General features: G+C 37.0%; 1 pseudogene; it reads right to left on the bottom strand.

Moving 5' to 3' along the window:
• Nucleotides 1-11,306: 11,306 nt before the first annotated feature.
• LOC132366250 (elongin-B-like) lies at nucleotides 11,307-11,798 on the bottom strand (annotated as a pseudogene).
• Nucleotides 11,799-14,349: the final 2,551 nt, after the last annotated feature.

Raw genomic sequence — 14,349 nt, 5'->3', positions numbered from 1 at the left:
GTATAGCTGATTCACTTTGTTATACAGCAGAAACTAACACACCATTGTAAAGCAATTACACTCCAATAAAGATGTTTAAAAATAAATAAATAAATAAAACCAAGACGCCTTACATTTACTAATCTTTTATCACTGTCCAATTGAGACCCAATTTAGAGAATATTTTGAATAAATTAAAGTACTTAAGTACAGATAGATATCTGGTGAAACCTTGGATTCTGCCCTCACATTGTTCCACCCACTCTCACCTGAGACCCTTACTATATCAGTCTAAGGCTCTATGCAGGTGAATGTATGCTTAAATACTCCTCCAGGAAATTTCAATATGAGCACATCCCATCACCACAACCAAATGAAAACTACTGCTTCAATGTTTCTGTAAAGTGTAATTGAAAAGAGAAATCGAAACTCCTCAGTGTATGATCTTGTCCCAGTTCAAGCACTTACCATCATATTGATTTTTATTTTCTTTTACCCTTCTAAAACTCAGAATCCCTCTTTCCAGGGACAACCTCTTCCTCATGCTTTATAGGCACTGACACTGATCCTGTTATTTCTTTAATCCTCTCCTCTTGGCCACACAAGTGGTCACATGTCCTGTTCAATTCTATCCTATCCCTCCGGCCACAGTGACTCAAAGTGAGCCAGTGAGAGTGCCTGCCAGGAATTTCTGCCGGAGCCACCAAGGAGAGGACAAGTGTTACTTTTTCCGCTGAGAGTGTTAAGCTGGTAAGGTGTGCCTTGAGCCCCGGATCCCTCATATCTGCTGTATTCTAGATACAGACATTCCAGAGTTTTCAATTATGTTTACACTGGCTTAAGTTGGGTTTCTATCATGGCAATTTGTTCAAGTTGGGCAAATGAACAGGCCCAACAAACACATCACACTATATTGGGTAATGGCTTAAATTCTTTGACCTCTTTTCTTCACCTATACAATTTGGATAATGGCATCTACCATGCATATACCAGAGAAATAATGATGAGCTCTAACATTTAAGATGCAAAGCATTTATTATCTTATAATGGGTTATCCAAATGATGTTTCATATACAGCTCTCTAAAATAAACACTTAATTGAAACAATAACAGCAATCTAAGCCAATTATTTAGTAGTATGTAAAAATGTCTTGTTTTATATTTCTTAATCTTTAATGAGTTATTTTGTTGTCACATAAATATTGCTCATCAGCAAAACAAAAAGCTTCAATCTATTTATAAACCAATAATCAACAACAATGAATAATTCTTTATTCACTTAATAGTTTAATCATGTAATAGTTATATCTAAATAGCTCTTTCTTCTTTGAAAAAGTTATACTTTGTCTCTAATTTCATGGTACAATATGTATCAGTGCCTCTCAAATTTACCAATCACCTGGGGATCATGTTAAAATGCAGATTCTAATTCAGTAGATCTAAGGATGGGACCTGAGATATGGTATTTCTTTTTTCTCTTTACCTTTAATTTTTTCAGCTTTATTGAGATACAATTCATGTATAGCATTGTGTAAAAGTTTAAGGCATACAATGTGATGATTTGATATACCTATTTATCATGAAATGATTACTATAATAGGGTTAGTTCACAGCTCCATCACCTCATATAATTACCTCTGTGTGTGTGTGTTGAGAACATCTAAGATTTACTCTCTTTCAGGTATATAATACAGTATTTTTAACTATAGTGACCATGCTATACATTAGATCCCCAGAACTTACTTATTTTCTTACTGGAAGTTTGCATACTTTGATCAACATCCCCCCATTTCCTCCACCCCACCCCAACCTAGCTCCTGACAATCACCATTCCACTCTCTGCTTTTATGAATCTGGCACGTTTATGTTCCACATACAAGTGAGATCACACAGTATTTGTCTTTCTCTCTCTGATTTATTTCACTTAGCATAATGCCCTTAGGGTCCATCCATGTTCTCATAAATGACAGGATCTCCTTCTTTTTAAAGGCTGAATAATATTCCATTGTATGTATATATATCACAACTTCTTTATCCATACATCCATCGATAGGTTGTTTCCATGTCTTGGCTATTGTGAATAATGCTGCAATGAACATAGGGATGCAGATATCTTTTCAAGATAGTTATTTCATTTCCTGCAGATATATTCCCACAAATGGAATTGCGGGATCATATGGTAGTTCTATTTTTAACTTTTTGAGGAAACTGCATACTGTTTTCTACATTAGCTGTAGCAATTTACATTTCCACCAGCAGTGCACACGGTTTCCCTTTTCTACACATCCTCACCAACAATTGTTATCCCCCCCAACAATTGTTATCCTCCCCCTTTTTTTTTATAATAGGCATCCCAAAATGTATGAGATGCCATGTCATTGTAGTTTTGTTTTGCATTTCCCTGATGGTTAGTAATGCTGAGTATTTTTCGTGTACCTGTTGGCAATTCGCATGTCTTCTTTGGAAAAATGTCTACTCAGGACCTCTGCCCAGTTTTAATCAGATTGCTTGCTTGTTTGTTTTGCTCTTGAGTTGTATAAGTTTCTTATATATTTTGGATGTTAACTCATTATTGGATAGATAGTTTGTAAGTATTTCTCACAAGCTTCAGGTGAAAGTTGCATCTGGGCTGCAAACCAGCTTTGAGCATCATAGGACTAGAACAAAACCCCACAACAATATAAACACAAGTCAGATGAGTTGGGAGTTGAAAGATTTCAGGTAGTATAGTCTTTGTTTTCTAATTTAAAAAAAGAACTATGTGATTATAACAAATCTTGGCTTTCATTTTCTCAAGATGAAAGTATTGAAATTTATATACAATAAACATAGGCACACAGTGGGTGCTTAGTAAATTATTGACTGACTGACCTGAAAAATATCATAGAAATCCATATCTTTGGACTTTTAAGGACCTACTATTCTAAGCGGAAAAAATGGGCTTTTTTTATTAAGTAACTGTAGGAGAGCTTCCAGACTTATATTCAATCTTCATTTTCACATACTAATCAATTTGACAAATATATGTATAAGATCCTGCATTTTTAATAAAAAAATTGAGCTTATAATTAAATGTTGTTCACAGTTGAGTGGCCTAGAGTTCATACTGAAAAGATAAGTTGAAATTGTCGGTGAATGATGAAACACATTTCTGACCAAGTGACTTCAAGAAAACATACACTGGAATGTGATTGTCAGTTATGATGGCTTCTTAAAGGCAGCCTGCATTAGAATGCTGTGCAAATTTCCTTTCTATCCCTTGCAGTGCCCCAGCAGAATAGTAAATATACCATTTTAATATAAAATAGACATCCCAGTTCAAAAGTTGTAGGATATAGGCGACCTTATAAAAGCCAGAAGACATTGAATTATACTGAGAGGCAACATTATTTCACCAAGAAATGCACAAAATTCAGCCATGAAATTTCAGCTAAGAGGTAGGTATTCCTTCTTAGCATAAAAGATTTTGACATTCTCTGCTTAAGAGACTTTTAAAGTGAGAGAAATTTAGTATAACTCAATAATGTTGGGGTGATCGATGGATGTGGTTTCCTTGCTCTAAAGTAGAATATCAACTGTTCAGCTGAGTTGTTGATGAATTGATTTGACCCAGCCTTAAGGATATAGCTGAAAAACAGTAATAAAATAAGATCAACATTTTTCAGGGGTTTTTTATCCCTTGATCAACGAAGTCTATTTCAGCTTTTAGTTACTAATCAATGTTCCACTAATGCCTTTTACAACAATTCAAAACGACTTGATAGAGCCTCATAAGAGTTGATTTGGTTAATTTTCCCCTTCACATAGGTAAATGTGATCAAATGTATTTTCATTTAGTGAGACCTGAGGTGGTTTAGGATTTTTGAAGTTTATGGGCAGATCCTTTACGAAACTGAGAATTTTCAGCAACACTTCCATGATCTCTAAACAAAAGAAAAATCTGAGAGTTGATTTAAGATCAGAGCACCTTGTTAAGTTTAACATCAATTCCAGCACAAAGTTATGTGCAATTTGAAGGATAAAAATGACCAGTCTAAAAAGATTTACCCACATAGTGTAGATGATCATTTGTCCATTCAGTTCTTAAGGGGGCTTTTAATGCCTGTAGAGATCATTTTTTTCACTGGTGGTTTTGGAAACTGAGGGAGAAAATGCAGTTTTCAAAATGTGAGCAGCAATGCAAAAAAGACCATCAACTGTATAACATGGCCCAATTATTTATGAGATTTTCAAGAATCCTTTTTTTTTTTTTTTTTTTGCTATATGTTGCCTCTTTCTTAATCACAGTTTTGAAAGTGGACTACTGAGTTGAAAGGGAAGAAAAGCTGAAGAAATGAGTTTATGAATTTAGTTCCATATGGAAACCTCCCTTACATATCTCAGCACATAGCAGTACATAACATATGTAGATTAATGATTTGATTTAGATTAAATATGACTTGTTATTTAAGTACAAAGATAAATGATTAATATCATCATGTTTCCCAAGCCATAAAAACCCAACCCTTTAAAATATTTAGAGAAGCTATATATCATATAAAAGCATTTTTTATGTTCTTTTCTCTATGGTTTGCTGTTGTGTTGCTGTTGTCTGAAGATCTGAAGTAGATTTCTGAATCTTTTGGAAACTTTTTAGTAGAGTTAGTCCCATGGGGAGTTTTTGCCACTTGATCATTATCTTGACTGGGAAGTAAACCTAAGGCAGATAACATGTGAGGCATTTAGCACGACACCTGGCATATACCATCTATTTAGCATTTACAAAATTATGTATGGTATGCTATATAATTTCTGCATTCAGTATTACACAAATCAGAGACATTTTTCATGTAAAATAAAATGTCTTTAATCACCAACATAGAAAAAAATCGGTGTTCAGGCCAAACTTCATCATAATTGCAAAATATTTAGATTTTTTTTAAAACACTGATGAAGAAGCTCAATCTTTTCCCCTTTTAGCATATGTGAGTAATTTTCAAGACAGCTCTAATGGTAAGAATTAGGGACCTGCTCCTTTAACGCACATGTGCTGAAATGTTCTGTTTCCCAGCTTTATAATTAGAGATTATTTCACATTGATTTTCAGCACAGATAAAATTAAGCTCACTTAAGATATGACAGCCATCATCTCTTATTTTCATTAAACATGCTCTAGAGCGGGTGGTTATAGAAATAAGATAGGAATTAGCATCTGAAAGTTTAAAGATGATTGCAAAATCTTTTCCTTAGAAAATTATGGGTTTCCCTTGGCTTAGCTTACCTAAAATAAATCAGCATTGCTCCAAGTGGCAGCCTCTGCTGCCTGATGTATCACACTTGAGCGTTCATCTACATCCACAAAAGTATGATTTCCGCTCTTCCAAAATATAAGCTGTGTCTTGCTCTTGAGTTGTGGGGACAATTGGCTGAGTCTTTTACCAAAGCCCATATGCCCCCATATAATTTGCCCACTTTTTCTTCTCTGAATGTGTCTCAGCATAAATGCATCTGCTTCACCATACATGCTCCTCAAAGCATATAATTGCCTGTGCCTGGGAGCAAGCTTTACAGTAAAATTAAAAATTTAAGGAACTATTTCTAGTTCTGTTTTTAAAATAAATAAAACTTTGTCTCTGTAGGGCCATCAGACAAATCAAGTTAGTTCTTTCACTGATGATCATTTCCTGTGGTGTCCATTCAACAAGAAAAAGGGTCAGTTCATGTTGGCTGGCTTTCAGTGGTGGCTCTGTCAGCATTTGGAGATTATGAGAGTTCTTGGCCTTGTTTCTTTGGGACCAAACACTGATGCTCTGTGGAAGAGGATCCATTAGGTGCTCAGGATTTTTTAAAAATTCTCTAAGTTCTCATATGTCTTTCTATTGGCTTCTGGAAAACCAAAGAAGTAACCATAGAATCAAGGGCATACATCTCACTGTTCATCTTTCTCATTAATTTCAGGATATGGGGCCACTGAATTGTGCACTACAGAAAACTTATGATTTAGTAGCACTTGTTACTTGGTATTAGACAAGCCAGTAATGGAGTTCTTATAGAGTAAAGGCTGATTTGGCATGGGTAAAAAGAGTGAAGTGCAGAAAGAAACAGATAAAGCAAGGGTGCAAGAAGAATAGAGACAAGAGATCATTTGGTCCCAGCAGATAGAAAATGTGACCTTGGTCCCTGACTTTTATGGTTCCTACTTCTTGTAGCTAATGAGACATCTCTGAATTTCCTATCCCAGCAGATAGAAAATGTGACCTTGGTGCCTGACTTTATGGTTCCTACTTCTTGTAGCTAATGAGACATCTCTGACTTTCCTATCCTGATAGGCTACAATATACCACTGCTTCTTTCCAATAGAGTCTCCAAAGCATTCAATCACTTATTGAGTTTGTACTATGTGCCCTGCATTGTAGCAGGTACTAAGCAGACAACGGAGTATGAGATGGACATGGTAACCATCCCTCATAGATCTTTCAGCCTGACAGGAAAGAGAAGCATTGAATAGATAATTACACACACACACACACACACCCAAATATATATATATATATATATATATATATATATATATATATATATATATATATATATATGGAAAGAGGAAGTGCAATCTGTTATGGAAGCATATAGTTTGGGTAGCATGAGTCATTAACTTAGTCTGGTAGAGAGGAATATCAATACTGGTTAAGAAGGATCTCTTTGAGTAAGTAACTTGTCAGCTGAGACCTGAAGGATGATGGGCAATTGACTCGTAGAAGGGAGAGGGGAAAGTGAAAGCATTCCAAGCAAAGGACAAAAGAGCTGCAAAAAGCCCGAGGACAGAGAATTGGTATTTTGAGGAAATGCTTATATAAGGAAATCCAATACAGCCCAAAACGAAACTGAAGAATAAGTAAGAGTCAAAACTTGGGAACGCTTTTTTTAATTACTGTAGATTTATAATATATTTTGAAATTAGAAAATGTAATGCCTCCAGCTTTGTTCTTCTTTCTCAAGATTGCTTTGGCTATTTGAGGTCTCTTATGGTTCCATTTGAATTTTAGGACTTTTTTAATATTTCTGTAAAAAATACCATTGGGATTTTGATGGGGATAACATTGAATCTGTAGATCACTTGAGGTAATTAAAACAGTGTTTTACTGGCATAAAGACAGACATATAGAGCAATGGAACAGAATAGAGAGTCCAGAAATAAACTGACCTGTAAGTAGTCAACTGATCTTCCACAAGGATTCCAAGAACACACAATGGGGAAAGGATAGTCTTTGCAACAATGGTGTGGGGAAAACTGAATATCCACATACAAAAGAATGAAATTGGACCCTTGTCTTATACAAAAATAAACTCAAAATGTATTAACAATGTAAATGTAAGACTTGAAACTGTAAAATTTCTAGAAGGAAACAGGGTCTTAACAATGCTTTCTTGTTCATGACACCAAAAGCACAAACAACAAAAGCAAAAATAAACAAGTGGGACTACATCAAACTAGAAAGCTCTGCACAGCAAAGAAAACAATTAACAGAATTAAAGGGCAACCTGTGGAATGGGAGAAAATATTTGCAGACCATATATCTGATACGGCGTTAATATTCAAAATATATAAGGAACTCTTACAACTCAATAGCAAAATATATATATAACCCAATTTAAAAATGGGCAAAGGACTTGAATAGACATTTCTTCAAAGACATACAAATGGCCAACAGATATATGAAAAGGTGCTCAACATCACTGTCATCAAAGAAACGCAAATCAAAACCACAATGAGATATCACCTCATATAAATAATAACAAATTAACATGTACACCTTAAATTTACACAATTTTATGCCAAGTATATTTCAATAATTTTTAAAAAGGAAGACTATTCTCAAAAAACAAATTAATAAGTGTTGGTGAGGATGTGGAGAAATTGGAAGCCTTGTACACTGTTGGTGGGAATGTAAATGTTGCAGCACTATAGAGCTACCATATAATCCAGAAAGCCCACTTCTGGGTGTATATCCAAAGGAAGGGAAATCACTATCTCAAAGTGGTGTTTGCACTCCCATGTTTATCACAGCATTATTCACAGTAGCCAAGGTATGGAAACAACCTAAGTGTCTGATGATGAATGAATAGATAAAGAAGGAAATCCTGTCATATGCAACAACATGGATAAGCCCGGAGAACATTATGCTAAGTGAAATGATCCAGTCATTGAAGGACAAATACTGCATAATTCCACTTATATAAGGCATCGAAAATAGTCAAACTAATAGAAGTAGACATTAGAATGGTGGTTGCTAGGGGCTACAGGATGGGGAGTGGAGAGGGTGAGTGGGGATTTGTTCAATAGGTATAAGTTTTTAGTTATTCAAGATGAATAAGTTCTAGAGATCTACAGTACAACATAGTACCTATAGTTAACAATACTGTGTTGTGCACTTCTTAAAAATTAGGAGACTAGATCTCATGTTAAGAGCAATTACCACAAAAGAAAGAAAGTAGGGCACACAAGAAACTTTTGGAGTTGATGGGTTTGTTTATTACTTTTGACTGTTGTGTTGGTTTCATGAGTATGCACATGTCCAAGCTCATCAAATTATGGACATTAGATATGTACAGTCTTTTGTATATAAGTTATATTTCAATAAACCTGTTTTTAAAATCTTTGGGAATACTTTTAAGAACTCTGGATTTTATTCTAAAAGCATGGAGAAACTAAAGTTTTTAAGAAGGGTTGTGACATTTGCGTTTTTCACCATTTAGGACAAATTAAGTCTGTTGCATTAAATACAGAGGGAGATGACATTAGCTGGGACTAAAGCCATGGTTCTCAACTGGGGGCATTACTGCTTCCCAGTGGACATTCGGTAATGCCTGGAGACATTTCTAATTGTCACAACTCTGGGGGGAAGGACGAAGGGCCGTCATTGACATCTAGTTGGTAGAAGCAAGGGATGCTGCTAAACATCCTACAATGCACAGGACAATCTACCATAACAATTATCTGATCGAATATGCCAATGGTGTGAAGGTTGAGAAACCACGGAGTTGATTGAAAGTAATGGAAATCAAGAGAAGTGGCATATTAGAAAGATATTTAGGGAGTAAAATCAATAGGATTTAGTGATTAGACAGAGTGGTCAAGTGTAAGAGTCAAAAAAGCTTGACTCTTTAGGTTTCTGGCTTGAGCAAGTAATTGGTGGTTGGTGACACCATGAACTGATTTAAGGGACAATTTTGGAAGAATAGATTTTAGATGGAGTAGAGTGGGAAAGATGAAGAATACCATGTTTAACATTTTGCCTCTGAGGTGCCTCCAAGACAGTCAAAGGACTTTTCTGGTTTACGTGTGTATGAGCATTTCTGAGACTCAGGAGAAGCACAGGATGGAGTTAAACATTTCAGAGTTGTTATGAGAAATAAATTAGATACATCAAATGAAGAGCTTAGTACAGTGCCTGGCACATTATAACCATCCATTAAATGTTATTATTACTGACAGTATTGTAGTGATTAAATTGAAGCCAAAAGGGTGAATAAGATTGCTTCAAGAGGGGAAGTAAAATGAAAGAGAAGAGGATGGAGCCCTAAGAAATACTCAAAAAAAGGAGCAGGCAGAGGAGGAGCTAGGAACTGATTATGCAAATAGAGACGAGACATGGGAGGCAAACCAGGAGCATGTGTGTCCCATGAAACAAAGGGAAGAGATGGTTTCTAGAGGAGTTAGTGGTCAACCATACCAAATGCTTCTCTGAGTTCAAGTAGATTGATAATTAATCTTTTTTCAAATAACATTTGAAAATTAGGTCTTTGGTGTTCTTGGAAAATGCTGGTTTGATAAAGCACCGGGGAGAGATTGGGGTGGGTTGGGGAGTTAAGAGGAGAAGAAATTGTAACTTTTCAGCAACTCTTTTGAAGAGCCTCTTTCTTCTCCAAGAAGAAAGCACAGAGGAAGAAACAAAAGAGTTCTCAATAGAAATATTTGACGAGAAGAAAACCTTAGCTTGGTTGTCATTGCCATATACTGAATAGCTGCTCTCTTTTGGTCACTCACCTTGGCATTTTATACTTTTGAAAAAGAAACACGAAGGAGCAATGATATAAATGAGGTGATCTGTGTATGGAAGGGCATGGACAGAGCAAATGCTGTAATTTTTCATTGCTCCAGAACCAAAAGCTAATGACTCAGATTCACCTCTCTGCCTTGAACATACTTTGGCTGAAGGTTAATCACAGTATTTCCTGTGAGTCAACATCTGCCATGTCCTGGAAAAATCTTGTCAACCATTCCAATATTTAGAGCCCCATATGATGATTTTCAAAATTTCCTGAACCATCCGAATCCTGCCAACTTCAAATGTTTCTTGGGTTAACTCATTTCTACCCAATAAATACTTGGCTGCTGAGAATCTAGAAACTATTGCTTTTGCAAATCAGGGATTTTAAATTGAGGAATATGGAAAACTGCAGAAGGAAAGAGGAAAGCCAGAGTATGACCACAAAGAAGACCAGAGAAAATGGATATCAGAACTGTGAATGGATGCTTTTGCCAACCAGACAATCACATCAAGTCTAAAGTAAAAGGAGACCTCAGTTCCTGCTCCCCATTTTTCTCTCAAACTACCTTTTTACCTAAAAAATATCAGGACTTAACATGTGGTCAGCTCATCTCTAGACAAAAACGTAAAAACCAGTGGGTGTTTTATGTGAGTTCACATTTCAACCCATCACAATACTAATTACTATAATGATGACCCAGACCAGTGCTTCTCAAACTGTAATGTGCATACAAATTCCCTGGGGATCTTATTAAAATGCAGATTCTGATTCAGTAGATTTGGAAGAGGGACCAAGATTCTGTAGTTATATATATATATATATATATATATATATATATATATACACACATATATATACATACAAGCTTTTCTTTTTAACTTATTTATTTATTTATTTATTTTTGGCTGCGTTGAGTCCTCCTTGCTGCGCACGGGCTTTCTCTAGTTGCAATGAGCAGGGGCTACTCTTCTTTGTGGTGCACAGGCTTCTCATTGCTGTGGCTTCTCTTGTTGTGGAGCATGGGCTCTAGGTGTGCAGGCTTCAGTAGTTGTGGCACACAGGCTCAGTAGTTGTGGCTCGCGAGCTCTACAGTGCAGGCTCAGTAGTTGTGGTGCACGGGCTTAGTTGCTCCACTGCATGTGGGATCTTCCTGGACCAGGGCTCGAATCCACGTCCCTTGCTTTGACAGGCAGATTCTTAACCACTGTGCCACCAGGGAAGTCCCAGATTCTGTACTTTTTTGGGGGAGGGACACCCAAATCTCTTATTGGGGGGGCAGTTGGTGGGGGGGGCTCTCACTGCAGAGCTTGTTCATTGGCGCTGCTTCCTCAGTCCTGTGGCTTCATCACCTCCAGCAGCTCGGGTGGGCTGGAGAAGGGCTGGATGTGCAGGGCCTCAAAGGCTTCATCTGCCCTGAAGGCTAGCCCCACAGTGGCTGGGGCCTGAGGCCATGCTGTCTGGCTGGTGTAGCCACACTCGTCCAATGTCCTCCTGTCATCCAGAAGCTGGTCGTCCTTGTACAGCCAGCCGCTGCTCCGCCAGCGGCCGCTTGAGGAGGCCCTGGACAATGTGCTTCAGCTCGAACACGGTGCTCGACTCCTTGGCGTCCATGAAGATGGTGGTCTTGTGACACCGGATTATGAGGAACCCGTCTATCCCGTGACGATGGTGGTCTTGTGGCGCCGGATCATGAGGAACACGTCTATCGCAGTGGCTGCCTCTCCCCCTTGACGCACCCGTGCGGCCGCACTCAGCCCTGTTCCCAGCAGCCCACCCCCAGATTCCATATTTTTAACAACTAATTCTATTGCCTTTGAAGTCAAGGGCCACACGTTGCATTAACAGGTTCAAAGTAAAATTACTTTTTTTTTTTTTTTATTTTTTTTTTTTATTTTTTTTTTTAATATAATTACTCTTCATCGCGGTGCGCGGGCCTCTCACTATCGCGGCCTCTTGTTGCGGAGCACAGGCTCCAGACGCGCAGGCTCAGTAATTGTGGCTCACGGGCCTAGTTGCTCCGCGGCATGTGGGATCCTCCCAGACCAGGGCTCGAACCCATGTCCCCTGCATTGGCAGGCAGATTCTCAACCACTGCGCCACCAGGGAAGCTCCGTAAAATTACTTTTAATGATCCATCTCATTATTGCTTAATCTATGTAAAATTTTGTGATTCAGAATCTAGTACACAATTTCAGTCCATCAGAATCATCATAAAAGTAAGTTTTTCATAGGGTATTGATGATCAGCTAATGTCCTAACAACCCTGAAGATTATTCAGAGCTTCCAATTACCTAAGTCTTAATTATTAAAATTTTGCTGTGATAGGTCATTATGATATCTACAGAATTTTATATTTGACTCTCCTTTTAATTTGTCTCAGATGTAAATTTTAACTTTTTAAATTGTAAAATAAAATTTGAGGTGTTAACTTAGGGTCTGTTCATGTTACTAGAAAATTAACATTTTTTGATTACGGAGTGACATAAGTGACATGAAAGAAATCTGAAAGTAATCAGTGATATGACCCTGTAACCAAGATAGGATATATAGATAGGCCAGAGTGAAGGCACTTAAATATCTGATACACTGCTTTTAGACAAAATTTCTGGTACCAGTGGCATTAATAGTATACAAAGAGCAAAATCCTGGTTCAAAATACCTAGCATGTAGCAGAGAGGCTAGTATATACTAAATTCTCTATAACAGTGTGTTGAACTTAGCTGAATTGCAAGGCTCTGCTCTATTCACCAAAAGTCTTTGCCAGAAAAGACCAATGAGAGAAAAAATACTAGCATAATAGAAAGAGCTTTTTAATATGAGGGATGTATTCCCCAAAGCCTCTTTCCCTATAGATTACTGCAGCCACCCTCACTCTCCGTTGTCTTTTTGTCATTTTGCTGTACCCACTAAGTGCTAACCTCAGATAAACACAATAGTCTGTCTTCTCAGTGCCTGCGTTCAAGTAGCTGAGATCCTCTGGAGCAAATCACATCACCAGGTTGATTAATAGCATTTTCAGTTTGTAATTCCAAGTCTCAACTGAGCTCTCTATATCCCTTATAATCTTATCATGTTATTCCAGTTTCTGGAGAGACTCTTTCCTCCCTTCATACTCCTTCGATGACGGACTCCTCCAATGTCTCCTTCACCATCAGTGGATGACCTTAGTTAAATGTGGCTCGTAGTTAAGACTGTGGGCTCTAAAAGTAAGCTGTCTGGCTTTGTATTCAGGTTCCAGCAATTTACCTAAACGCAACCTTAAGGATACATTTTTTTTAACAGTTCTGTGCCTCAGTTCCTTATTGGTAAAATAGAGACAATAATATTTCCTGCCTCATAAGGTTATTGTAAGTAGTAAATGAGTCACTATATGTAAATCTTCTAAAATAATGCCTGCTGTCAATAAACCGTCAATAAACGTTTACTATTATCCTAATTCTTTTTTCACAAGAAAAATAGAAGCCAACAGATAGAAATTCCCTTAACTACCCAACCCCATAACAACAAATCCATCTGCATCCTCATGACCTCATCTGAACCTAATTTCCTCCAAAAGACCTTACTTCCTAATACCATCACATTGGGGTTAGGGTTTTAATATATGAACTTGGGGCAAACACAAACAATCTGTGACATCGACCTATGACTAACTGGCTCCCACCCAAGATCCTCTAGGTAAGGTTACAAATAATTTCTGTATTCCTAAATTTGGTGGTCACTTTACTCGAGCTCGTCTCCGCGTTCAACACTGACTACCTTTTTCTTTGACTTCTATAACATCACACTGCCCTGGTTTTCTTTTTATCTTCTTACCTCCTTAACTATCTAGTCCATAGCTCATGCCAGAAATGTCACAATATCCAGTCATCACCAAGTCTGATGATTCTCCAACCTTAATATGTTTAAGTGCATCCCTTTTCATGACTACTGATTCCATCATAGACAAAATGATATTCTTCTGCCTAACCATCTGAAATCTCATTTTTATTTTTCACACAGCATCCAGTGATCATCTTAAAACCTTATCATATAGCTCTCCTTCTGAATAGTTGCTTTTCATTATTTTTAGGTTGAAAGTTACATTTTTACATTTATGTTAACTTTACTATAAAAAATTCAAATATACTTCAAAGTAGGGAGAGTATTATAATTCTCATATATCCATCATCTATCCCTAATTATTGTTATAATTTTATCATTTTTCCTTCATCTACTTTCTATTTGCTCAATTATTTTTTATTGTGGTAAAATATACACAACATAAATTTTACCATTTTAACCATTTTCAAGCATATCCTTCTATAGTATTAAGTACACATTGTTGTCCAATCATCACCA

This window comes from Balaenoptera ricei, chromosome 5, assembly GCF_028023285.1.
Source record: "Balaenoptera ricei isolate mBalRic1 chromosome 5, mBalRic1.hap2, whole genome shotgun sequence".
Taxonomy (NCBI): Eukaryota; Metazoa; Chordata; class Mammalia; order Artiodactyla; family Balaenopteridae; genus Balaenoptera; species Balaenoptera ricei.
Note: the sequence above shows the minus strand (reverse complement) of the source record. Positions and strands in the feature narration are given on the sequence as shown.